General features: G+C 45.8%; 1 protein-coding gene across 5 annotated transcripts in view; it reads left to right on the top strand.

The window, feature by feature from the left end:
- Positions 1 to 25,646, top strand: part of TRAF3 (TNF receptor associated factor 3) — a 129,719-nt gene that overhangs the window by 24,987 nt on the left and 79,086 nt on the right. For 3 of the 5 annotated variants that reach the window (XM_049899658.1, XM_049899653.1, XM_049899654.1), the window contains one exon: positions 14,531 to 14,671. The exons of 1 other annotated variant lie outside the window; for it this stretch is intronic. The gene's annotated coding sequence lies outside the window, so the exon portion shown is untranslated. Of the gene's footprint in view, positions 1 to 5,597; positions 11,935 to 14,530; positions 14,672 to 25,646 lie in introns of those variants that run through there. One more of the 5 variants, XM_049899656.1, reaches the window with a different exon arrangement.

Raw genomic sequence — 25,646 nt, 5'->3', positions numbered from 1 at the left:
TGATATCCAGTATAGTAGCCATGAGCCACCTGTGGTAGTGAGGACACTTGTAATGTGGCCAGTCCAGATGGAGGTATGCTTTAAGTGTAAACTACACGCCAGATTTAGTGGGTTAGTGTGGAGAAAAAAGCCCGCAAAATAGCTAACTAATAGTATTTTTATTAAATCAATGTTGAAATAGTACAATTTTATAATGGGCTTTTTTTTTAAGTAGTATACATAAAAATAATTTTATCTATTTCTTTTAACTTTTTTTTAATGTGGCTATTAGAAGATTTAAAATCGTATGTTTGAGTCTCATATTTCTGTTGGACAGAAGTATTTTTTAGTAGCATATTTATTATAATAATGATTGGTTCTATGATAATTTTGTGATTGCGTCAAAGTTTCTTGATTGTGTTCTCTGTTGTTGGACACTTAGGTTGTTTCCAGTCTTCTTTATTGTACACTTTTACACAGTACTGTGATGAGCGACCTTGTAGCTAGGCCTTTGTGTACAGCTGTGACTGCTGCCAGGGCAGAGTTCACAAGGAAGACTTGGGAAACAAGTGTACTGTAATTCTAAGTCTAGGGCGTGAAAGCAAGCATTTGTGTTATAAAGTCATTGAATGAGTACAAATTCACTCAACAAATACTGACTGAGCCCCACCCTGAGTTGGACTCTGCTCCAAGGGTTGGGAACACAGTGGTGGAAGGATCCAAATTCTTGCCCTCTTGGAGTTTATATTCTAATGGAGGAGAAGGATAGTCAGCAAACTAGTAAATATATCAGTTAATGCTAAACAAAGAGAGGTGTTAAGTAGGAAAAGGAAATAGGCTTCAGGGATTGAGTGTGATGGGAGAACTATTCTAGTAGAGTTGTCAGGGAAGGCCTTTCTGAGCGAGTAACATTGCGTTTGAGTAGGGACTGAGGGCAGTAAGGCAGGGAGCCATACGCAGATCTGGAAAGAGAATGTTGTAGGCAGAGGGATCAAGAAGCACAAAGGTCCTGAAGTGGGAATATGCTTGGAATGTTTTAGAAGCAGCAAGGGGGCTAGTCTGACTTGACCTTGGTGAGAAGTGGTTGGATTTGGGGTATGTTTTTACGATGGAGCTGACAGTCTTTGCTGATGAATTGGATGTGGTGTGTGTGAGGAAGCGAGGCCTTTATGACCTAAGCACTTGGATGCTGCCATTTACTGAGCCAGGGATTGCTAGAGGTGGGGGCAGTGGAGAGGGCACCAATTATTCAGTGTTAGGCCTGTTAAGTTTGAGCTGCTTTTTGGATATGCAAGTGGAGATGTTGAGTTGGTAATTGGATATTCATGTTTAGAAATCTCAGGGGAGGTGGGGCTAGAGGTACATATTGGGAGTTATAAAAAGCCATGAGACTGGGTGAGATGTCTTCAGGAGTGAGTGTGAATAAAGATGGGTCAGAGGATGGAGCCCCGAGGAAGAAAAGCCAGCAGGAGGTCCCAGAGACAGAGGACACATTAGAGGAGAGCCGACACCGTGGCCGGAAGTCTAGTGAAGGAAATGTTTGGGGGCCGTGATGAGGTATGGCAGCTGCTGCGTGGATGCCAAACAGAACGAGGAGTGAGGATTGACCATTGGATTTGGCATCATGGAGGGCTTTGGGGGCTTTGGCAAGAGTGGTGTCTGTAGGCCACGGTTGACTGGTGGGTGGAAGCATGAGTTGTGTTTTTAGGGGAGGAAGGGATGAGTGTATTGGCAAGTCTGTGAAAGCGTTTGCTCTAAAGTGGACAGAATGATGGGGCGTTGGGGGAGGGGGTGCAGAGACTGGGGACGTATCTCTTCTACATGCATTGGTGGCAATGGTCCAGGAGAATGGGTGAGGGAGCGGGGGCTGAGATCCAGTGCTGGAGTGGAGGGCGAGCCCTGTTCTCTCACCTGAGAGAAGGCAGAGTAGACCTCCCAGGCCTTTGGTTTGGCAGTGGGAGGCTGAGAACATTTCTCTTCAGATTGCTTCTGTTTCCAAAAGCAGAGGGTGACAAGGGTGCGAGGGGTGTTTAAGGATGTGTTATGGAGTTAAATATAAAACGTGCCTGGATTTTTAATATTAAACATAAGACTTCAGATAAAGTGAGTTGCTTCAAAGCGCCTGCCCTCAGGGTTCTCTCTCCCATGCCTTTGGGAGTATTTTGGAGGAAAAGTTTGCGGAGCCTCTTCGTGACCGGGTTGTATTGTTATGTGGTTAAATCCCACCCAAGTGAGTATTTAACCTTAAAGAGTTGGAGATTCACTCACCCATTTTGTTATCCTTAATAGAGCTTTTGCATCTGCTCCAAATATCCCTCCATTTATGGCTCTTAATAGTTGTTTGGCAAGCCACTTCAGCCTGCACTGGGGAAGGCCAGGAAGCCACGGTGGGGTGTCTGCAGGTAGAATGGGGTTACCTCTTGCCTTCCAGCCTCACCTCCTGAGCTTGGAGGTGAGGGTGGAGAGGCAGGACCTGCGCTGGGCTCCTGAGTGCGGTGCCTTCCTAGGAAATGTTAGGCCCTTGTCCCTGGGTTCTAGCACACTGCACAGTCGCGCTGCCTGTCTTCTTATCTGGCACAGTAGTTTGGATGAGCTGAGTGTAGTGCCTTAGCCAACCTTTTCAATATTTAACATGCAGTAGTGATGAAAAAAAAAAATTTTTTTTTTTTTAGTGATGAAAACTTGTGGTTCTTTCCTATTTATTGCACTGCCTGCTTTTTTTATTCTTTCTATAAAATTTTAGTATGATTAAGTCCCCCCATCCACCTCCTGCCCTCCAATTAAGGTTCTTCAACCCTTTTGCCAGGAAGTGCTGTGAACAGTTTGGTTCACCCCACAGAGCTACTCCATGGGTTGGGAGTACTTTAGACATCAGAGGTTTGGTCCATCTTGTTGACAGGTAAGACTGTTGCAGCCTGGGGGGTGCTTGATTTGCACTTCGTAGCTGGTTTGCACGAGTAGGTCCTGTGGCCCTTATTCCCATCACACTTCAAACCCTGCAGCTTCCTATACCTGCCCATCTGGACCCCGTGCGTGCTGCTTCTCTTGGGCGCCCCTCACCCACTGTGCTGTCACCCTAGGTCAGGAATTCCCAGAGTGGGTGCACCCCATCCCTATGTCCCTGTTCCTGTACCCTTGTCCTCTGTCCCCACTTTGCCTGCAGCACTCCCTGGCCACTCCTCAGGCCTCCTGGAGGACCCCCCTGCGGTAGGCCCTTTTTGTATCTATCACAGCATCCTCTTTCTTTCACACGCTCCCCAAGTTTATATTTGTCCAGCAAGAGGGGGGCCCCCTTTTACTGCCGTTTACCTCCAGTCGGTGAGTCCATGGCTTAGGGACCCTGTCAGCCTGCTTCACCCTAGTCTCCCCCAGCACCTAGTGCAGCTGGAAAGTGTAGCGCGAGCAGCTCTGTGAATCCAGATTTTTAATACAGACTGCTGTTGTTGCCTGACCATCACAGGGGCTTCTTCCTGCTGTCCAGTCACAGGACTAGTGTGTCACCATCTTCGCAAGTGCTCGACTATTTTAACTGAGCCACCACAGGGCCACACGCCTTTATCTGAAACTCTTGGGCCAGCTGTGCTTGGAATTTAGAGTTTTCAAGGTGTTAGAACAGAATCAGTGAATGTACCATAAACCGTGGACATCCAGGCAACACTTTGTAGTCAAACACTAATGTTTTTGCAGTGAAGTAAGTGAGTGTTTGCGCCAGGCAGGACAAGTGAAGACCGTGAATAGCCTAGCCTGAGGTCAGGGCATGCCGCCAAGTGAATTATGAACACTTTTCCTTTTTTTAGAGCTTTTTGGACTTCAGAATTGTAGGTGAGGGCTCTTGGGCCTGTTTTACCAGGCATGTTTGTCTGGTGTTACGCTGGGTGCCGGAAAATGGGTGGTTCAGAGACGCCTAGGAAGACAGCCCTGGCAATATGCTTCCGAAAGGTCATAGCCTTGAAAACCGTGTGCGCAGTTCCACTCTGCACACGTGGGGTCGTCACGAGTCGGAGCGGACTAGACGGCAACCAGCAACAGCAACAATGCCGGCTGCTGGGAACACAGAGGAGGTCCTTGCCCTGCCACCTGCCAGTTTTCACGCCACTGCTGCAAAGTGCAAGAGTCCTGCCGGTACTACTGAAAGGTACAGCTTATTCGCCAGTGTTCCTCTTTTTTTTTTTTTGAGAAATGTGGCTTTCAGGTGCTGACTGCTTCAGGTGTGTCATACGTCATACAGGGCCTGACAGAAGGAACACTCTGCCGTGACATGAGCGTCACAGATGTTTGTGCTCTCAGCCTAGGAGGTAGCTTTTCTGGATTGTCCTGGGTTGTCTTCCATTGGCCACAGGGGGTTCAAGGAGCAGAGAGTGATGCCACCTTCATACTAGACAGGCTTGCTCACAGGCCTGAGATGAAGCCCTGCATGAGGTCTTGTCTCCTGTCTCTGGCCCTTTAGATGTCTGCCATCCCCACCGGCTGTCCATCAGGACTAGACATTCCTCAAGAGGCAGGGTCTTGTAGTCATGCGCTCTGCCCTCTTGTCCAGGCCAAATTTGTTAAACACTAATGGATTTAATATACGTTTTTCTGACTTTTAAAATGCCATGAGTATAGTTTTATTTGAATATTTTAAGGTACATTTTTTATGTAGATAGTTTTATTTGAATATTTTAAGGTACATTTTTTATGTAGATAGGAATCTTTAATTTGCCTGCGTTCTGAAATGGCGCCTGCCTTTTGAAAATGTTTAATTGCCAGGCCGCAGGAAAGCCTGCCTTTGCTTTAATTAGAAAAGGAAGCACTAGTACCCAAATACACCGAGACGCGCATTTTTCAAACATTCCAAAATGATGGAGAACAAAATAGTGTGTTCCTGAGGCAGATGTCACAGTATGCTACTTCCATTATTTCCAGAGTTTTCTGTGGTCTTTGATGGATTAAAACCAAAAAACCAAACCCGTTGCCGTCGAGTCGATTGCAACTCATAGCGACCCTATAGATCAGAGGAGAACTGCCCCGTAGAGTTTCTAAGGAGCGCCTGGTGGATTTGAACCACTGACCTTTTGGTTAGATAAACTGAATTAAAACTCACCCGAAAACGTATATCAAAGATTGCTGTTTCAGTTTAGAATTATTTTTGTCCAGGGTACTTGACTTAGGATGTAATGAGCCATGACACTGAGGCAAAAGCACATTTTCCTTCTTTTTGGTTTTATAAGAGATATTACAGTTTCAGAAGGCTTATGAGAATGGCCTTTTGCCACATATTTTGACATACTTAAGATAGTTAAGAATAGAGTTTGTGTTGTAAAAACTGCCTTCAAAACACATTCTGGGGTTTTATAACACCAGCAGTTTCATAGTTAATATTTGTAAATAGTGTCGGAGCCTAAAAGAGACTCACTCTTGTGTTCTATAGTTACCCTTGGGACCTACCTATAAAGTAAAAAATATGTGCTACAGGTGTATTGTTTATGGAATTGGAAATGCTCAATTTCTTAAGGTGTGTGTAAAGGTATATAGGTAGATTATGTAGTTTAAAATATTTGCATTGTACTGCATATATAAACATGTCAGCTTCCAAGTATGGCCTTTAGGCAGTTATAGGATACGGAGGAATTTTTAAAGGTCATAGTAGAAAAATTTTATGTGTTTTAATTGCTTAAATATTTTTCTTTAACTGGGATAAAAAAAAAAAAACTGTCTATAACATATGTAAAATGTTAAATGGATGCAACGCTATAAGATTTTCCACAGAAGTTTTTTTCTTCACCCTGAGGCACAGTGGGAAGGCGCCATTAACGCTGAAGATGGTATCATCACGTTGGAAAAACCACTTTGCGGTAGGGGTGTGTATAAAGCCTGAAGCCACCCGTGTCGGGCTTTGACATTGTTTCACTATATAGGTTAACACGTGTCAAAACCAACTTTAAATTACCTGTGTTATCAACATGCAGGTTGTCTTCATTCCATATTTAAACTATGGATTTACCAATCTGAGTAGTTTGAAATACGGTAGCATAAAAAGGATTAGATCTCCCAAGTCGAAAATGTGTACGTATCTGAGGTAGTTTCTTTTCTTGATTTTGGTTAAGTTAACAGAAGTATCTTCACGTCTGTAATTTCTGGTAACTTAATGAGAACATGCTGAACTTTTGGGTCACAATAAATTTTCCCATTATGTAAAATATTTTACACACTGGTTGACTCATTGTGAGTTGTGAGTAGACATGATTCTCTTCCTGCGGAAAACAAACATACATTATTGTAGTGACAATTTTAGCCAATTGCACAATCATCCTTCGGTTACCACATCAGCCTTGGGTTGCTTTCTGTTAGTTGGGTTGTTGAAAACTTGGTAGCTGGGAGCTCTGCTGTTAGGGTTAGAGGATGGAGTCTTTCTATAAACCAGTTAGTTGCTCCTTTTACACACAAGGTTTATTTTTATTCTTATGAATTTTATGTTCAGTTAATGAATGTGTTTTCTTTACATCAAGGCTTGTAAATATTTTGGGGGTCTTAAAAATCCAGGTGCTCTTACTTACTTCATAGCAGGAAGGAACAAGCAAATGAATACCTTCAAAAAAAAAAAAAGTTTGATGGATTCCACAGTGGTGCTTCTCCCTTGCATTTAAAAGTGCTGCATTTATATATACATGTGTAATTTATATTTTACAGTAAAGTTAAGATTGGTTTTCTTTTTAAGAAATTTGTTGAGCTTTGACTGTGAGGCTTTGAGGGGAAAAGTTACCAAAGCAGGTAGAAGGGTTGTTTTGGACTGTGAGAAGCTTATTTAAAATTTTTTGGAAGGGGTACACCAAACTCAACGCAGTTTTTGGCATGGTAAGCACTGTGCTAATATCGTTCCTCTCCCCCTCCTTTTTTTTGAGTGAGTGAGCTGCATCTCATTAAGTGATATCAACGCTTGGATATTTGGCCTTTGGCCTGGTTGTGTCACTTTTCTTAAATAACAGCTTTATTGATATAGTCACGTATCATATAGTTCACCTATTTAAAACGTACACTTTAAATAAACCTCAGTGGTTTTTAGCTTATTGGCAGGATTGTGCAACCGTTGTCTATTTTGGACATTTCATGTGAGTGCCAGCATGCAATATATGGTCTTTAGTGACTAAGTTCTTTCATTTAACGTAATGTTCTCAAGGTTCATCCATGTGGCAGCATATGTCAGTACTTCATTCCTTTCTAGGCTGAATGATATTCCATTTATGGATATACCACAGTCTGTTTACCCATTTGTCCGTTAATGGACCTTGGGTTGTTTCCCCTTTTTGGCTATTCTGAGGAATGCTGCAGTGAACACAGGTATACAAGTTTTTGTGTGAAGATGTGTTTCCATTTCTTTTGAATTAGATACCTGGGAGTTTGCATCAGCTTTTGATATTTCTTTTACCTACTGTTCAGGTTCACATTTGTGTTTGTAAAGAGGATCTGCTCCTTGTAACTGGGGCCTCTTCAGACCTTGATTGGTGACCCAGTGACTTCCTGTTTCATGCTTGAAGTCCCTGGACCTCCTGTTGCCTGGAGAAGCAGCCAGAATTACACTACCCCCCTTTTCTAAGACCAGGTAACATCTGATGGTCAGGGTCAGCACATAGCCTTATCAAATAAGCATTCTGTTAGATTTTTGGCAAATAATTAAGTCTGTATGTAAGCCACAAAGTTTTGTCTGTATTTTGTGTTTTTTCTCGTGCTCTCTCCCCACTTCCTCTTGGGTTCTCAGGGGACCCTGATTCTGAGGCCCCAAGAGGACCAAGTGATGCCGTGGGCTTTCCCTTCTGGCAGGATGCCACTCACACCGTTGGTTAGTTCATGTTCTTTTTGGTATCCGGGTTGTCTACTTGTGAAGCGATGGAACACCTGAAGATGGTAGTGATGCTTTTGAGCATTTTGTTGAGGTCCGAACGAGACCTACAGGGATGTTTCTGTAATTTGCATTAAGTTCATGTCAGTGTACATTAATGCTATTAGCTAATCTGCCTGAGTTAGAGTGTGAATTTCATTATTGCTGTGTAATGAACGGATACTTTCGGCTGTGCTCATTCCAATCAGTGGTGAGGGCTCTTTAGGTCTCTCTACATGTATTTAGGCTGAGTTAAGCTTTGAAAAATTGTTGAGTGTTTTGTGGATACCAGCTGTGTTTTCTATCAGTTGTGCCTTACATTTTGTGGGACAGCTTATACTTTTGGGAGCATTTTACATATATCAGTTCAAAATCAAACCAACTGCATAAAGCTTATATACCAACCAAAAACAAACCAGTTGCCATTGAGTCAGCTCTGCCTCTTGGCGACCCCATGTGTGTCAGAGTAGAACTGTGCTCCATAGAGTTTTCCGTGGCCAGTTTGTCAGCCCTTTCTTCCAACATGCCTCTGGGTGGACTTGAACTGCTAGCCTTTCAGCTAGCCGCTGGGCACTTGACTAAACACCACCTGAGGACTCCCATCAGGGTTGTAAAAACCAAACCCATTGCCATCGAGTCGATTCTGACTCATAGCGACCCTATAGGACAGAGTAGAACTGCCCCATAGGGTTTCCAAGGAGCGGCTGGTGGATTCGAACTGCTGACCTTTTGGTTAGCAGCCGTAACACTTAACTACTGTGCTACCAGGGCTCCATCAGACTTGTAGATAGTGATACTCCTTCCCTATGGACAAGGAATCTGAGATTCAGAAAAGCCCTCGTGCAGGGTAGTGTTGGTGTCAGGGAGTCAGAGCCTGTGCTGTGAACTTGAACCTACTCTCCACTCTGCCCCACATGGAGAGAGAGCGGGGAGACTGGGTGTGAGCCGAGCAGGCTGCCCCTCGCCTGTAGGATTGTTACCAAGTCCAAAGCCAAGTGGCACTGATGGAGCGCCCACTGGAGCCACTTCACCTGTCTCTGCCATCACCGCCTTCTCTGTGGCGTGGCGCTAGAGGAGGCCTCCTCCATAGGCTCTTGGCGGTCCACTCTCTCCAGCCCTCTGGGCCTGGCACTGCGAGGCATGCACTGAGCATTTGCTTGCTGCCCTTGGTTCTCAGGCAGGCGTACTGGAGCCTGTGACCCCTCCTCATCCCTCTGCCAGCCTCCTACCACTGCTCCTAGAGGCACCCATGCCCTCTTCTGTCTCTTTCCCAATGTTGCCCACTACCCGGAACATGCTTGGGCGTCTCAGACCTAGGCTAGCCTTCAGCCCCAGCTCTCTAGGTGTGTCTGTTCCAGGAGGCACAAGACTCTTAATATTTAAGACCCCGGGAGGCCTAGTCGTGCTGGAGCCCAGGGTCCTGGCTGCATTGGGCTCAGGGTCCCTGGACAAAGAAGATCCAGTGGGAGGAAGGACCACGTCACAACGCTGTGGCTGTTGGGGGCGGGCAGGCGGGAGGCAGCCGCTGGGCACAAGCCTCGATCGCTGATTTGAAAGGCAGAGCTCTGCTGGCGCTTCTTTCGTGGGGAGTGCCCAGAGTGGCCCCCGAGTGTGCTGTGTCCTTTGATGACAGCTCCTCTGAGGCTCTTCAGCTGCTCTAGTGAGCTCTGTGAAGTACAGCCACGACAGAAAGACACGTCCTCACGCCACCTCTGCTGGCTCCCTCTGCTCAGCAGCGCTGCTGTGAGGTTGTTCCAGTCAGCCAGGACCTGACACACACAGTGGCTCTGGTTCTGTCCAGAGTGTTCGCTCACTGCATCTCTCTTGAAACGGGGTTTAGGAAGACTACGGAGTCCCTGGGTATCGCAAACGGATAAGCATTCAACTACTAGCCAGAAAGATGGATCACAGCCTTGAAAACCCTGTGGAGCACAGTTCTACTCTGCACACATGGGACCGCCATGAGTCGGAACCGACTCAGCGGCAGCTAATGACAACAAATACAAGGAAGACTACAGTATTTTCTTAAAAGTTTTTCTGTAATCCCAATCCAGCCAGCTCCCATGAGGTAAAGCCCCCAGGGAAAACCCGTCTTTTCCAATTCGTTTTAGCGAACTTTCATCGGGTGCTGGAAGAGTGGTATATGGGTGCTAGGAATGTGGCTTATGGAACCTGTGTGCCTGGGTATGAATTTTGGTGAGCCACATGGACCATAGCATGACTTCTCTGTGCCTCAGTGTCCTGGTCTGTCAGATGGAGCCCACGCACGTGGCTACCTCATGGGGGGACAGGCAGGCTGTGTGTGTGGAGTGGTGGTGGCAGCCTGTGGCGATCTCTGTCACTGCCAACTGTGGCACATCGTGCCAGTATTGCAGACCCAAGCAGGCTTGCCCTTCTGTGTAGTGTGGTCAGTGCTGGGGATGGTGACGCCCCTGGAGGGGTTGTGCTAGCTGGGGTGGGAGTGGACTCCAGGAAAGTGTCTTGGAGGAGAAGGTGCGGAGCACAGGTGTAAGGGGAGTTAGATAGACGGAGGGAGGGCACCGAAGGGGTGTTCTCAGTGAGAACAGCTCAGCGTCTTCAGGGACACGATGGGTCACCTCCTATTGCTAGAATGAGTTAGTGACCAGTAGGTTCCTTAATTTGCTTATCCCCGCATCCAAACCTTCACAGAGCACCTGTGAGGTGTCAGGCTGGGCACCAGATGTAGGCGGGAGCAAAGCCGTTTAAATGGGGGCTCCTTAGACCGCGATTTCATCAGGGTTATTCACTGGTCCTGATGAAATGGGTGGTAGGGAGGCAGCTGCTCGTAACATCCACAGAGCCACGCTGCTGGGTGCACATCTGGCCCCACCTAGTTGCCAGGCACCTTGGGCAAGCGTGGATCTCAGGCACCGCATTGCCGGTGGTGGTGACAATGGTGCCCACTCAGGGTTGCTGTGAGGTTGGTTGAGCCCCTGCAGTGTGGCTGGAACCAAGCCTGCACACACTCCTGCTGAGGACGTATGAGGACGTTGTGAGGGGCGGGGACAGCCCTCGTGCCTGCCATTTCTTGCTAGCCAAGCCCGTATCCCTTCGCTCCTGTTCAGTGGTCCTGCCTCGTGGAACCTTGTCCTGGCCCCCAGATGGGTTCTCTTCTGCCCGCCCTGGTGTGCCATGCGTCTCCAGCATACAAGTTGTTGCGCCTGGACTCCGTTCTCCTCCATGTGTCTGCCCCTCTAGAGTGACTGTAACCCCCGTGCTGGCGAGATGTCTTCTAGGGTGGCCTTTTGCATACTGCACAGGGTTGCTGCTCTCTAGATATGATGAGTGAGTGAACGAAAATTAAAGGTTACTTAGGAAGCATGCTCTTTTCCAGATTTGGTTGTATGGCTAACGGTTGGTATTCCAGGCGCTCTGACCACATGATGGCTTCACTCTCCTGGGAAGGCAGCTGGGTGGTCAAGATGACCGCTGCCCACAGAGGAACTGGGAGTGCTTGCTGCAGTTGCATTTTCTGGAATGAAAGTCACGGTGGTTCCCAGGAGCTCCTCAGGGGTCTGAAGCTGGGCTGTGCTGCAGATGTGCACTTGAGACAGCGTGTCATCAGCTCATTTGGTTCATTTCAGTTTTCTTACCCAGCTGCATCCCAGTAAATTGTCAAAACCTTCCCCCAGTAAAAACCACAAACCAGTCAACCTTTAGCAAACAGGTTAGAAAGCTAGAAATGCCCTCCCCCCTCCCAGGTGTTTGCAATATATTTTTTTTAAGATCCTTAAAAAACCTTTGTGATTCAAAAGGCAGCTTCCTGTGCAGGGAGCCTCTCTCCAGCAGTCTTGCTTCTGAGGCTGGTCGCTTTCAGAAAGACTGCAATGCAGCGGTTACCAAAGTCCCCGGGACTGTGGAAGCAGCCCGTGCGGGAGCCTTCTGCTCCCCTCCACGACTGCTGACCATTGCCTGCAGTTTGCAGGAGGAGATGATGAAGGCAGGGCTCTCCACACCTAGAGGTCCAGTGACGAGAACGTGAGCGGTTTTCCAGGACCCCGGGGCCAGCGCAGGCAGGCTCCGCAGCAGCTCGGCTAAGTTCCCGGTGCGCCGGCCTTGCCGGGAACGGGAAACAGAAGGTACCCTGCAGCTCGCACATGCTGATTTTGTTTGCCTTTCTGTGTTCAGATGGTGGACGGGAAGAAGGGCAGGGACTCTGAGAATCACACATAGGATGTACACGTTAACGGGTATGCCTAGTGAAGGTGAGGAATACGATGGATAGATCTCTTCTGAACCTAAGAAGTAAAACTTTCGCTTCTTGTTGGTGACAATTTTGACATTTAAAGGATCATCCTATTGAGTGTTGACAGCTGCCCTCTAGATAAATTCGTGAAAATGTTCTTTAAAGAGATCGGCTTTTCCTGTGGCTTGCTAAACATAGTCGAATTTCAGAGATGTAGATATGGACACGGTGTGTTTGTCCCTTTAACCTAAGGCTGTCAGTCAGGCCTGGGGCATCTTGTTTTACAAAATGTCAGCCCTATGGCGCTAGTGATGAAGACTGATTTCCTTAGTTCTTCTTTTGCCTTCATACGGGTGATTTTGGACGTGAGGAGGTCTGTGCCTGTTCTTGTGGTGAGCTGGATACAACCTCCAGCTGCTCCACTTGGTTTATCTAAGTGGGAAGCAAATAGCCAGAACTCAGATTTATTTTGCTATGTCTCAGCAGCCCCGAACTGTATTAAATGCATTATGGGTGGTAATTTATATGTCCAGTGCCAAGAAATGGAATGTCAGGGTTACCATGGCAACTGAATGCATTCTGAAAGCTTGTGAATGGGTTCTGAACCTTCTGGTGTTGAGTGAGATTTTCCAGCTGAGAGCCTGCGTTCACGAGGAGTGTAAGCAAATTCCGCATCCCACGTGAAGCACATCCTTCCTCCCCTTTACCAGGGCGATCCATTCAGCTCAGCTCCTTCTCTGGTGACATCTGCCTGGGTATTTGGGGAACAAGCCTCTGTGTGACATCCTGACACCTGGTCTGTGGTGTGGTGCAGACTGAGGGGAGGTGGCATGTCAGCGCTTCCTGAGGCTGGCTAGCATGGCTGCAGCCCACCATTGTGCTGGAGGGTTCTGGGAGGAGCCTTCTCATCCACCTGAGGAGTGTTTTTTAGTCATACACCACAGGGCTCTAGCAGAAGGCCTGACTTCCTGGGTGGCAGCCTTGCCTTTTCTGTTTGTAGGATACTACAACAGTTGGCTTTGGGGAAGGAGGCCCATGTTAGACCCATATCCAAAATGCCAAACTTGTGATAATTACTGGATGTGTACCCACTATGTTTATAGTAATTTGTTTGCTGTTTCTTAGAAATATTTGTAGCATAGTTTCTTTGAAAACCGGTTCCCCTTGGTCATGTAAACTCTGTGGATATCTTGATTGCGTGGGACCGAAATGTCTGTTTGTTAACATTTGTAAATGCACCTACACATCCTGAGTGCAGAGGAGGCCTGGGTCTGGAGGTGGGGGTGGTGGAAGCTGCCCGGCAACCCCAGACAGGGTAATAGCTGCTGAGGCAGGTGCCCCCGTGAGAGGGCCAGGCCAGGCTCTAGGAACACTTTTTACACTCGTGTGGCATTCACTCTCTTTGTTAATAAACATTCAGGTCATATAGTTAAATTTCGAGAGTCCCTAAGTGGCTGGAATGGCTTGACGCAGAGTCATCTGACCTCCTCTAACTTCACAAGGGGGAAGAAGAACCAAGATCAGCAGCCCCAGGCTGATTTCTCTGAGGCGGAGGTCAGACATGCCTCCTCTCTCCACCATCTTTACTGATTCTGACACCAGCCGTCCCTCCCACAGCACTCTACTTCTCTACTGGGTTCTGTGATTCCTCGCAGTGGCCACACAGAACTCATAGACAATATTCCACGATTATGGGGTTTATTTGGGAAGTAGCAGGTTACAGTTTGGGTTCAGGAACTCTCAGGATACAGCTCTTCCATCAGGACAGGCTCTTCTCAGCTGTGCTCGCAGGTACACCTCTCTGGCCCTTTGGCCTCTGCCCTGCTCAGGCAAGTGTTACAAAGGTCTTTAAGCTCTGCCCCACTCGGCCAGTAAGCTTTGGCTCACAGTTGCTCAGCTCTAGCTCCAAGGACCAGCAGCCTGGCTCTGCTAAGTGCCCAGAGGTACCCTCCTCGTCTAGCAAGCCTCCAAAGGACACGCTCTGCTCTTGTCTCTTCTTCCTGGTGGTTGCGGGATCCTCTCTCTCTTCTGGAATTGGCTCTCTTTTAAGCCTAGCAGAATGGCAAAGCTGACCAGTCCCCTTGGTGGGCCACAGTTATTTTATTTGCAAGTCCCACCCAGTCACTTGGGTGGGAATTACAAGACCATGGCAAGAAAGGCCATACAAAAGTAGTCCGTTGTATTGCCGTGGCACAGTTAAGCACTCAGCTACTAGCCGAAAGGTTGGTAGTTTGAACCCACCCAGAGAGGCCTTGAAAAGACAGTCCTAGCGATGTGCTTCCGAAAGGTCACAGACTTGAAGACCCTGAGGAGCAGCTGTACCCTGCACGCTTGGGCTCGCCAGGAGTCAGAGTCAACTCAACGGCAGCTGATTTATAAAAACTTCACAGGGGGTCTAACTTTCCAGGTGCCTGTGAGCAGGCATGTCTTGGTCACTTGCCTACAGACCTCAGTTAGGAATCTAATTCCATCCCTTTATTATTTTACAGATGAGGAAACTGAGGCCAAAGAAGTTATGCCACTTGGTTAAGGTCCCGAAGCTGGTTGGAACCAGATTTCGGATCAGAAACCTGGCTCTGGGCTGCTCCTGGCTTTCTGTTCTCCTAAGGATCGCGTTCCCAGCAGAAGAGGTTTGCTCTCCATTTGTTTTTCTTTTATCAGGAGGGGCCTGTCATAATAACGGGAATAGAACTCACTAATTTAGAACTTAGAAAATCCCTGTCTTCCCATCCTGCTCTCTTCTATCGTTCTTTAAACTTCCATGCAGTTTGTCGGAGACATCCTCAGGGGAGGAGGGCATGACCTCTGCCCCCAGGCCACATGCTGTGGTGAGCACAGAACCCGAGATCAGGGCTTGTGTACTGGCCTGCAGCCTGTCTGTGGTGTTCTCCAGAAAAGCTGAAGTGACCAGTGATCACCCAGCAGTGACCCTGATCGTCACAGATTAAATCAAGGTCACTGTCCTGTATTTAACTAAGGCAAGACGCAGGGTAATATTCGGAAGAGGCTCAACTTACAAGGGTTGATACAGATTAATTTTTAGTCAGATGCCAGTTAACCCAGGTTTTTACTTTGCCAGTCTTCAAGATTGAGATTTTGGTGTGGGAGAGTGTTATTTTCCTAAATGGACTCAATAACATCTCCCATCCTACATGTTCTTACAACGGGACTTTGACCAAGAGGTGGGTGTCGCTATCCCTTTCCTTTGGGTCTGGGCTGGGTCTGTGACTGCCTCACTCATAGAGCATGGCAGAAGTGATGCTTGGTGACTTGCGGGCTAGGTCTTAAAAAGGGCAGAGTTTTTTAATTTTGTTGTGCTTTAAGTAAAAGTTTACAGCTCAAGTTAGTTTCTCATACAGAAATTTATACACACGTTGTTATGTGATCCTAGTTGCTATCCCTATAATGTCAGCACACTCCTCCTTTCTACCCTGGATTCCTCATGTCCATTCAGCCAGCTCCTGTCCCTTTTTGCCTTCTCATCTCGCCTCTGAACAGGAGCTGCCCATTTAGTCTCATGCATCTACTTGAGCTAAGAAGCACGCTCTTTTTTTTTTTTTTTTTTTCAGAAGCACACTCTTCATGAGTATCATTTTATGTCTTATAGTCCAGTCTGATCTTTGTCTGAAGAGTTAGCTCCGGGAATGGTTTAGTTCTGGGTTAACAGAAAGTCCTGAGGCCATGTCTTCTAGAGTTCCTCCAGTCTCAGTCAGACCATTAAGTCTGGTCTTTCTACCAGAATTTGTGTTCTACACCCACTTTTCTCCTGTTCCGTCAGGGACTCTCTGTTGTGTTCCCTGTCAGAGTGGTCATTGGTGGTAGCTGGGTACCATCTAGTTCTGGTCTCAGACTGATGGAGTCTCTGGTTTATGTGGCCAAAAAAGGTACAGTTTTTGCCTGGCTTCTCCTTTTGGGACACTCGCTCTGGAGAAAGCCAGCCAGCCACCATGCTGTGAGAAAGCCCAAACTCTACAGAGACACCCCCAGAGAGTCCCTCATGGAGCAGTTTGGAGGCCCCTAGTCAGCAGCTCCCGACATGTGAGCCATCGGCCCTTCCAACGATTCTACCTTTCCTGCCTCCCATCTCGGGTCCCAAATTCTGTGGAGCAGAGCTGTGCCACCCCTGCTGTATCCTGTCCAGGTTCCAGGCCCACAGAATCTGTGAATGTGGCAAGTGGGTGTTTGTGCCACTACATTTTGGAGCAATTTGTTATGTAGCCTAGTTACTGGAATCCTTAGTGTTTTCATTCAGCAGTATTGGAGATGGCCTTTTATCACATGCTAGAGATGGAAAGCGTACAAAATTCATACTTTTATTTGCTAATCAGGCTTTTTAAAAATTTTTAAGTAACAGCTTCATTGAGATAAAATTCACATACTATAAAATTCACCCTGTTAAAGTGTATAATTCAGTGGTTTTCAGTGTGCTCAGAGTTGTGCACCATCACCACTGTTTGATTGTAGAACACTTTCATCACCCCGAAATGATAGACTCTCAATCTAACATATAGATGTCCCTGAGTGGCGCACCCTGGTGGCATAGTGGTGAAGTGCTACAGCTGCTAACCAAAAGGGTTGGCAGTTCAAATCCACCGGGTGTTCCTTGGAAACTCAATGGGGCAGTTCTACTCTGTCCTATAGGGTTGCCTTGAGTTGGAATCTACTTAATGGTAATGGGTTTGGTTTGGTTTTGGTTCTGGGTGGTGCACATGGTTAAGCACTAAACTACTAGCCAAAGGTTGGTGGTTCAAACCCACCCAGAGGCGCCTTGGAAGAAAGGCCTGAAGATCTGCTTTCATAAAGATTACAGCCAAGAAAACCCTATGGGGCAGTTCTACTCTGCACACGTGGTCGCCATGAGTTGGAATCGACTCAACAGCAACTATCAACGATGACAAATGTAGTTTACTCAGCAGACAAACACAAAGGGGAGATTAGGACTGCGTGCATGTGTGTGTCGACCAGTGGTTCGGGTGGCTGGAACCTAGTGGGCACGCCATCAGCGCTTGTTGGGTGCACGGCTTCACCTCGAGGGAAGAGGGAAGGTGAGAAGCTGTGGGTGAAGCCGGACTGGTTGTAGCACTGATGAGTGTCTGTTTGCGGACGGGAGCTCGTGTCAAGTCTTCAGTAAGACATAAGCTTTCAGTAAGGGCAGAGACTATGCTGCAGGCAGGAAGGACGTCTCCAGAAGGTCTCTGTTGAATCAGAACAGAGCACTGGGAGATCTGGTGAGTGAGGAGCTAGTTCAGGGCATAGCAGGACACACAGAGGCATTCTCTCCTGCCTCTCTCTCACACACAGACATACACACACTGACACACACTCAAACGCACTCATGAAAGTTGGCAGCATGGGCAGGAGCAAAGGCATGGCCGGAAGAGGAAGGGGCTGCTAACAGCCCGGGCCAGGGGTAAGGCCAGGCCGTAGCATCTTAAGCTTTGTGTGCCAGTGGGTGGCTCTGCTGTTGCAGAGAGTACATAAAGGAATGGGTGTGACTGTGGTCCAGTGAAACTTTAGATACAAAAACAGATGGGGGGCTTTGTCTGCCCTTGGCCTGGACGAACACACTTGTGCCACCTGCCTGGTCTTTGTTCCCGACACAGATGCCGCCACCTGTGCCTCCTGTCTCCTGCCCAGCCGCTGTCTGTACCGATTGACAAGAGGGAGGGACATATGCTGGTGGTGCCACCCGAATTCTGCGGCTGTTAGCGAGGGCAACCTCGCGGTACTTCGTCCCTGCCTGTCTCCACCTAGACCAAGAGCTCTCCAAGGGCAGGAAGCTGTTTCTCAGCACTGTATCTTGGCTCAGCATGTAACAGGAGCGCAGGCACTGGCTAGATAACTTGGGAGTGATGGGTTTGTGGCAGGTTTGGGGATGGTTTTTAAATGTGACAGGGAAGCAAGAACGCCAGGGGACAGATCTAGTAGCACCTGGACCCTGTTGCTCAGTAAGCACGTGGGAGAATCCAGAACATGAGAGGGGGATCAAGAATACAGTCTTCAGAAGTTTCTCTTTGGCCTGAATAGAAAACCCAGGATAAATGTGTTTCTACTTGTGAGAGAGAATTGAATTATCCTACTTAAGAGAGAACCGCATCAGAAGAGTCTTAGAAGTAACCTTTCAGATGGAGAAAGTTTTTTGCTTTTAGATTGTGGAGGAGCCAGATTTTTCTTGATCTGAGGAGTCTGGTCATCTAGACGCTGTCTACCTAAGGGCTTCACTTCATCAGGCCTCTAAGGCAGGCGCCTCGGCAAAGAGTTTGCCCTCACGTTCCCTACGTAGTTTAGATGGGATAAAACCCTGAAGGAAGAAACCTAGTATTCTTTGTTCACTGCCGTTCAGGTCAAGATGAGGGCTCGTCAATTTACGGCAAGTGAAATGGGCACTAATATTAGAAGTCTGTGATAAACTAAAAATGAATTCAGCAGTGTAATCTCGTTAAAATTGTTCTTTGGTTTAGGAGGAAAAAATTAATTGAAGGAGGACAGTATCTTGACTTGTCAAAAACAGACATGATATTCAATTAAAAATGACAGATTGTCATGCTTCGATGAGCCCTACATATGCTACAGGATGGCATTTCACAGGCAGATTCGTTAATTAGGATTCTTTGACAAGGGTCTTTAGACCCTCGTATTGGGATAAGGAGCCCTCTGAGGTGCCCCCACACAGCTTGTGCTCAGCTCTGGGACATCTACGTAAGGAAGCCAACGCTGCTGTCTTCGAGGCTCCTGCTGCGGCAGTGAAATGTGTCCCCCAGAGCAGAAGAGGCTGAGGTGAAACATTTTGCAAAGAAAGGCTGGCAGTGGGGCTTGGGTTACCTTCTGGTGAGAAGGAGATGCCTCTTGGACTACTGAAGACATAGATCATAAAATGCCGAAACTTCAAGAACTAATCTGATTTGCAACCCACCTGGCCACTGATGGGGAAATTCAGCCCCATGGTGTGGAGCTAAGTGTCAGAGCTGGGTCTGTGTAGGTCCCGCAGGCCCTTCCTCCCTCCCCGCTGAGGGCTGTCTGCTGCCCTTCTTGATGGCCTTCTCTCACCCTCAGCCAGGGGGTGCCTTGCCCAGAGTGCAGGGATCTTTCTTAGTTAAGACCCTTAACTCAAAATCCACAGTTCCTCAAACATTCCTTGTTTTTCCCCCAGCTGAGCTTCTGAGAATGTCTAAGAATGGTGGATGGTTTTATCATTCCTGCGTATGTGTGATGTGGTTTATTACAACTTGGAACTTCAAATCTTGTAGAGCAGATTCACTCCCTGCTTTCAAATTTACTCATTTAAAAATTCTGTATACAGTATAATATAACTTAGAACAAGGCTTTCAATGGATCAGTTATAGAAAACAGCTCTTATATCACCTTTAATAAAGATAATTTTGAAATGTAATTTAAGGCCTGGAAGTCATTTGGTGTGCAGATAGAATCTGGTGCTAGGAAAAGATGTGCTAAGAGAAAAATATGTTTTTAACAAACACATTTTCTAAACTCTGGCTAGCAACCCACTCAATTCAGTTAATATTTATCAAGCACTATTACTGTACAAGCCATGCTATTTTCAGTTGCCTCATTTGCATGCAAAAGCTGGACAATGAATAAGGAAGACCAAAGAAGAATTGATGCCTTTGAATTAGGATGTTTGCAAAGAAAATTGAATATACCGTGGACTGCCAAAAGAACAATCAAATCTGTCTTGGAAGAAGTACAGCCAGAATGCTTCTTAGAAGCGAGAGTGGCAAGACTGTCTCACATACTTTGGACGTGTTATCAGAAGGAACCAGTCCTTGAAGAATGACATCATGCTTGGTAAAGTAGAGGATCAGCTAAGGAGAGGAGGACCCTCAACAAGATGGATTGATGCCGTGGCTACAACAGTGGTCTCAAACATAGCAACGATTGTGAGGATGGTGCAGGACCGGGCAGTCTTTCGTTCTGGAGTACACAGGGTCACTATGAGTCAGCACTGACTTGATGACACCTAGCAACAGCAGTATTATACAACAAAAAGTTCAATACCCTAGAATTGTAGTGAGGTTTATTTTCTGTACAACCTATAAAATGAAATGTTGAATTGATGTTTAAGACTGAACCGCTTTATAAACATTTGATTTTTTTAATGGAATTTACCTATTCTATAATTTCAAGATCTGAGAATTATAGATAGTAGTTCACTTCTACTTACCTTTCAGTTTATACATCCCCTCCTCAGGAAGGCTGTCCCTATATGCCTTTTATGTGGGTGTCACCACTGTGCCCACCACGTCCTTCCCCTTCGGTAGCTTTCGGTGCATGCGCACACACACGTAACTACCCGTGTGACGTCCCCTTTCCCTTAGACTGTCAGCTCTGTGAGGACAGGGCCCCGTCTGTGTTTTCTCCTTCTCCGTGCAGGGTGCCTGTCCCACCGTAGACGCGTGAATGAATGGGAACATGGGACGCCACAGTCATCCCATCAGGTGTCTGTGATGATCTACATCGACCCTTCTGACAGAATGGTCTCAGAGTTTGCCATGTGTGTTCTGATTCAACTAGGAAAGATTTTTTCCATTACTAATTTACTATTTTTTCATATTATTGAATGCTTCTATTTTTTCCCTCGTCCAAGGAGTAGGAAACAGCTAAGAATAGATGACTTTTTATATCCTGATGGATCCTTCCTTTACTTTTCCTTCAAGTTCTTTCTCATGTAAGTGAACAAATAACATTGTGAAGGGTACCAGATTTAAATAGTCCATCAAATTTAAGAATGGGGATTCTCAAGGAGAATAAAGTAATTTTGAAAGCTAGTAAAACTCAGCCCAGTGCTTTTGATGTTTTCATTTAAGGACATTTCTCATAAGTTACATTTACAAGTACCAAGCTGAAGAAGGAGTACCGTCACTCAAACATATTTACTGCGCACATCTGCAGTGATGTAACTAGGGTTGGTGTCACCCGATGTGGTAACTCATGGCGTTACTCACCCCCATTGCTAATTACCACAGTATTGTAGCTAAAACACCAGAAAATTTGACAAAATTAGCGACTGTAAAAACACCAGCAGCAACGAAAGCAGCAGTGCGTGCTTGTAGCACGTGCAGATAAAAACACTTGAAGCATCGTTGTAACTGGGCAACAGCTCTGACTGGAGGGCATTAGAAGATTCAGAAAGTAAGTTAGCATAGAGTTTTAGTCTTGTAGGTATACTGATACGTGTAAGCTGGGCTTCGGAAAAATTGTCGTTACAACTACAGGAATGTTGTGTTGTTGTTAGGTGCCATTGAGCCAGCTCCGACCCGTAGTGACCCTGTGTACAACAGAGCGAAACACTGCCTGGTCCCGCGCCATCCTCACAACTGTTGCAGTGAACTATAGGAATATTTTTATAAAAATAAATAGATTTCTGCGGAAGCACTGCACAAAAATTTTGCAGACAGTCGTTTTGGTGTCACTCCCTCTGACAGTGTCACCCATATGGTTAGTACCCCCCACACGCCCCTAGTGTGAGGGTCAGAAGGACATGGTGCCCTGGAGTCAGATGGGGAGGTTGTGGTCCTGACTGCCCTTGACTACCTGGTGCTCAGCCGGGGGCCGTGCACAAGGTGGTGCTGGGCACTGTGAGGGCCGCGAGAACAGGAGGGAGACGTTGGTCTAGCATGTCCACCGTGAAACTCACTCACTGGATGCCCTTCTCCCAGGCTCTTGTCGCTTACAGTCTTCTAAAGTCAGTCATACACTACTCTAACCTACATTTACAGATTTATTTTAATTTTACTCCAAAAGAAGATTTTATTAATATAGCCCTTTTATTTGTATAAGAAGTGTTGACAGTAGAATATTCTGTGTTCAAAATAGTGATTAATTTTTGGGGAAACCTAAGAGATTTGATGTTGCATAACAAATCTCTATTTAAATTCACTGAGTAAACTGTAATGAATCTTAACTATACTAAGCAAAAGCCAACATTGCAGAATAGTTTATTTGAAAGGCCAATTAGATGAAAATTTCAAGGTGACCTGGAAAGATTTCACACTTCGTACAACTCAAGCTAAAATAATATGACCAGTTAGATGCCAGGTAGGAAAGTTTGTACTGGTGGGTCTCCCAATTTTAACAATAGACAGATCAGATTTGATTATGAGGTAAATTTATTTTAGAGGGTTTATGTAGCGTGAAGAATATTAAATTCAAAAAGATTCTAGAATTGTTAAACTAGATACATTAAATTTCTATCATGACTCTGTGTAGTTGCAAAAGTGTGCCTCACATTTTTCAAGTAATGGGTGTTTGGTCATGATAACAGAAAATTAGTCTTAAATATTCAGATGGGTAAGGCTTCACAGATTTTGATTACCATGCTAAAAGCCAAACAGAAAACCCCTCACCGTTGTGTTGTCACTCCAGAACATGGCTTCTTTCCCCAAAGAATGATTTAAAAAATTATCCCACCACATGGGGCAGTCGTTTCACTCTTAACTAGCTCTTTTCTTCCTCCTCTTTCACATCCTTTTGGATAATGTTTTTCAAAGGTGAGCTAAATAGTTCTAGTCAGCTCTCATATTAAAGTAACTAGAAATAAGCAAATAATTATGTAAATGATGTGAAAAAATTTATTTCAGCCTAGTCAAGGCCTTAAGTATCTTCGTCAAAGTCAGAAATGACATTATTTAGCTCAGCTGATGGTACTGCCTTTGGTGCGTGTGGTTGTGAATGTCACGTTAGTCCTCAGAGGATAAATGAACTCAGGGAGTGCCAAAACTGAAATCCAAAATATAGGCAGCCCCTGGATTACAAATGTCTGACTTACGGTATTTGTGAACGGACTGCCGTTATATTAAAAATTGGAGTTGAATACAATGGTTTGTAATAATGAGCACACACACTACTTTGTGACGCTCATGAAAACATTGCACGCTTTAGAAGTGTTCCATCTGCGTAGAAAGGTAAAATATATGTTACACACTAAGACAAAACATTTGACTAACTGATGCTAAATAAGAACCGTATGTACCTGTTCCAACATACCTACAAATTCAGCTTAAAGACAGACTTAGGGATGGATCTCATTTGTAACCTGGCGACTGCCTGTAATGAAAAAAGGTACTTGGCTTTAACATGGGGCAAAAACATCTGCTAGACATTGATATTTTTGGAGTTTTGACGTGTACATGTTTGACAGACAGTGGAGGAAATGGGAGTTGGGTACCATGGAGTCCATCTTCGGCTCATTGTAACCTGGTGTGACAGAGTAGGACTGCCCCATAGGGTTTCCTAGGCTGTAATCTTTACAGAAGCAGATTGCCAGGTCCTTCTCCCATAGAGCTGCTGGGTAGGTTTGAACTGCAAACCTTTTGGCTACCAGCTGAGCATGTAACCATTCTGCCACCAGGGCTCTTTGGGAGTGGGAGAGCAGGACCAAAAGCACAGAAGCAGAAAGTCGGACTAGTGGGACAGTTTGTAAGCTGGCTCTTGTGATAAGGGAGGCTGGGCCTTGGGAGGGGAGGGGCCGCTGAGCGGGGTAGAACCACGCCCAGAGGCCAGGCCAGAAGGAGCAGATTATAGGGGAGAGGCCTCTGGGTGAATCCACGTGGCGAGTTGTATTTGTCTGATCATTAATTTCAGATTCATGAGTACTAGACAGTCTTCTTCATATAAATTGTAACTTTAAATGTCATGGTCTTTGTTCGTCCACTACATTTGTTGTTGTTAGATGCCGTCGAGTCAGTACTGATACACAGTGACCCTGTGTGCAACAGAATGAAATGCTGCCTGATCCTGCGCCATCCTCACAATTGTTATGCCTGAGCCCATTGTTGCAGCCACTGTGTCAGTCCGTCATGTTGAGAGTCTTTGCTGACCCTCTACTTTACCAAGCATGATATGCTTCTCCAGGGACTGACCTCTCCTGATAACATGTCCAAAGTATGTGACAGATGTAGTAGCCTCGCCATCTTTGCTTCTAAGGAACATTTTGGTTGTACTTCTTCCGTGAGAGATTTGTTTGTTGTTTTGGTAGTCCGTGGTATATTCAACATTCTTTGCCAGCACCATAGTTCAAAGGCATCAGTTCTTCTTTGGTCTTCTTACTCATTGTCCAGCTTTTGCATGCATATGGGGCGATTAAAAACACCATGGCTTGAGTCAGGCACACCTTAGTCTTCAAGGTGACATCTTCGCTTTTTAACACTTTTAACACTTTAAAATCTTTTGCAGCACATTTCCCCAATGCAATGTGTCGTTTGATTTCTTGACTGCTGCTTCCATGGGCGTTGATTGTGGATCCATGTAAAAGGAAATTCTTGACAACTTCAATCTTTTCTCCGTTTATCATGATGTTGCTCATTGGTCCAGTCGTAAGGATTTTTGTTTTCTTTATGTTGAGGTGTAATCCATAGTGAAGGCTGTGGTCTTTGATCTTCATTAGTAAGTGCTTCAAGTCCTCTTCACTTTCAGCAAGCAGGGTTGTGTCATCTGCATAACACAGGTTGTTAACGAGTCTTCCTCCAATCCTGATGCCCATTCTTCATACAGTCTACCTTCTTGGCTTATGTGCTCAGCATACAGATTGAATAGATATGGTGAAAAGATACAACCCTGACTTTAAACCTTTCCTGACTTTAAACCACACAGTATCCCCTTGTTCAGTTCAAACGACTGCCTCTTGATCTATGTACAGATTCCTCAGGAGCACAATTAAGTGTCCTGGAATTCCCATTCTTCTCAATGTTATCCATAATCGGTTATGATCCAGTCGAATGCCTTTGCACAATCAATAAAACACAGGTAAACATCTTTCTGGTACTCTCTGCTTTCAGCCAGAATCCATCTGACATCAGCAATGACATCCCTGGTTCCACGTCCTCTTCTGAATCTGGCTTGAATTTCTGACTGTTCCCTGTCGATGTACTGCTGCGGCCCCTTTTGAATGATCTTCAGCAAAATTTTACTTGCGTGTGATATTAATGATATTGTTTGATAATTTCCGCATTCGGTTGGATCGCCTTTCTTGGGAATGGGCATAAATACGCCTCTCTTCCAGTTGATAGGCCAGGTTGCTGTCTTCCAAATTTCTTGGCATAGATGAGTGAGCACTTCCAGTGCTACATCCATCCATTTGTTGAAATATCTCAATTGGTATTCAGTCAATTCCTGGAGCGTTGTTTTTTGCCAGTGCCTTCAATGCAACTTGGACCTCTTCCTTCAGTACCATTGGTTCCTGATCATATGCTACCTCCCGAGATGGTTGAATGTCAATCAGCATTTTTTGGTATAGTGACCCGGTGTATTCCTTCCATTTTCTTGTGATGCTTCATGCATCATTTAATATATTCCTTGTAGAATCCTTCAGTACTGCAACTCAAGGTTTGGATTTTTTCTTCAGTTCTATCAGTTTGAGAATGCCAAGTGTGTTCTTTTGGTTTTCTAACTCTAGGTCTTTGCACATGTCATTATAATACTTTACTTTGACTTCTTGAACTGCCCTTTGAAATCTATCTGTTCAGCTGTTTTACTTTGTCATTTCTTCCATTTACTTTAGCTACTTGATGTTCAAGAGCGAGTTTCAGAGTCTGTTCTGACATCCATTTTGATTTTTTTTTCTTTCCCGTCTTTTTAATGACCTCTTGC

Source organism: Elephas maximus, chromosome 10, assembly GCF_024166365.1.
Source record: "Elephas maximus indicus isolate mEleMax1 chromosome 10, mEleMax1 primary haplotype, whole genome shotgun sequence".
Lineage (NCBI taxonomy): Eukaryota > Metazoa > Chordata > Mammalia > Proboscidea > Elephantidae > Elephas > Elephas maximus.
This window is presented reverse-complemented; position numbering and strand designations above follow the sequence as displayed.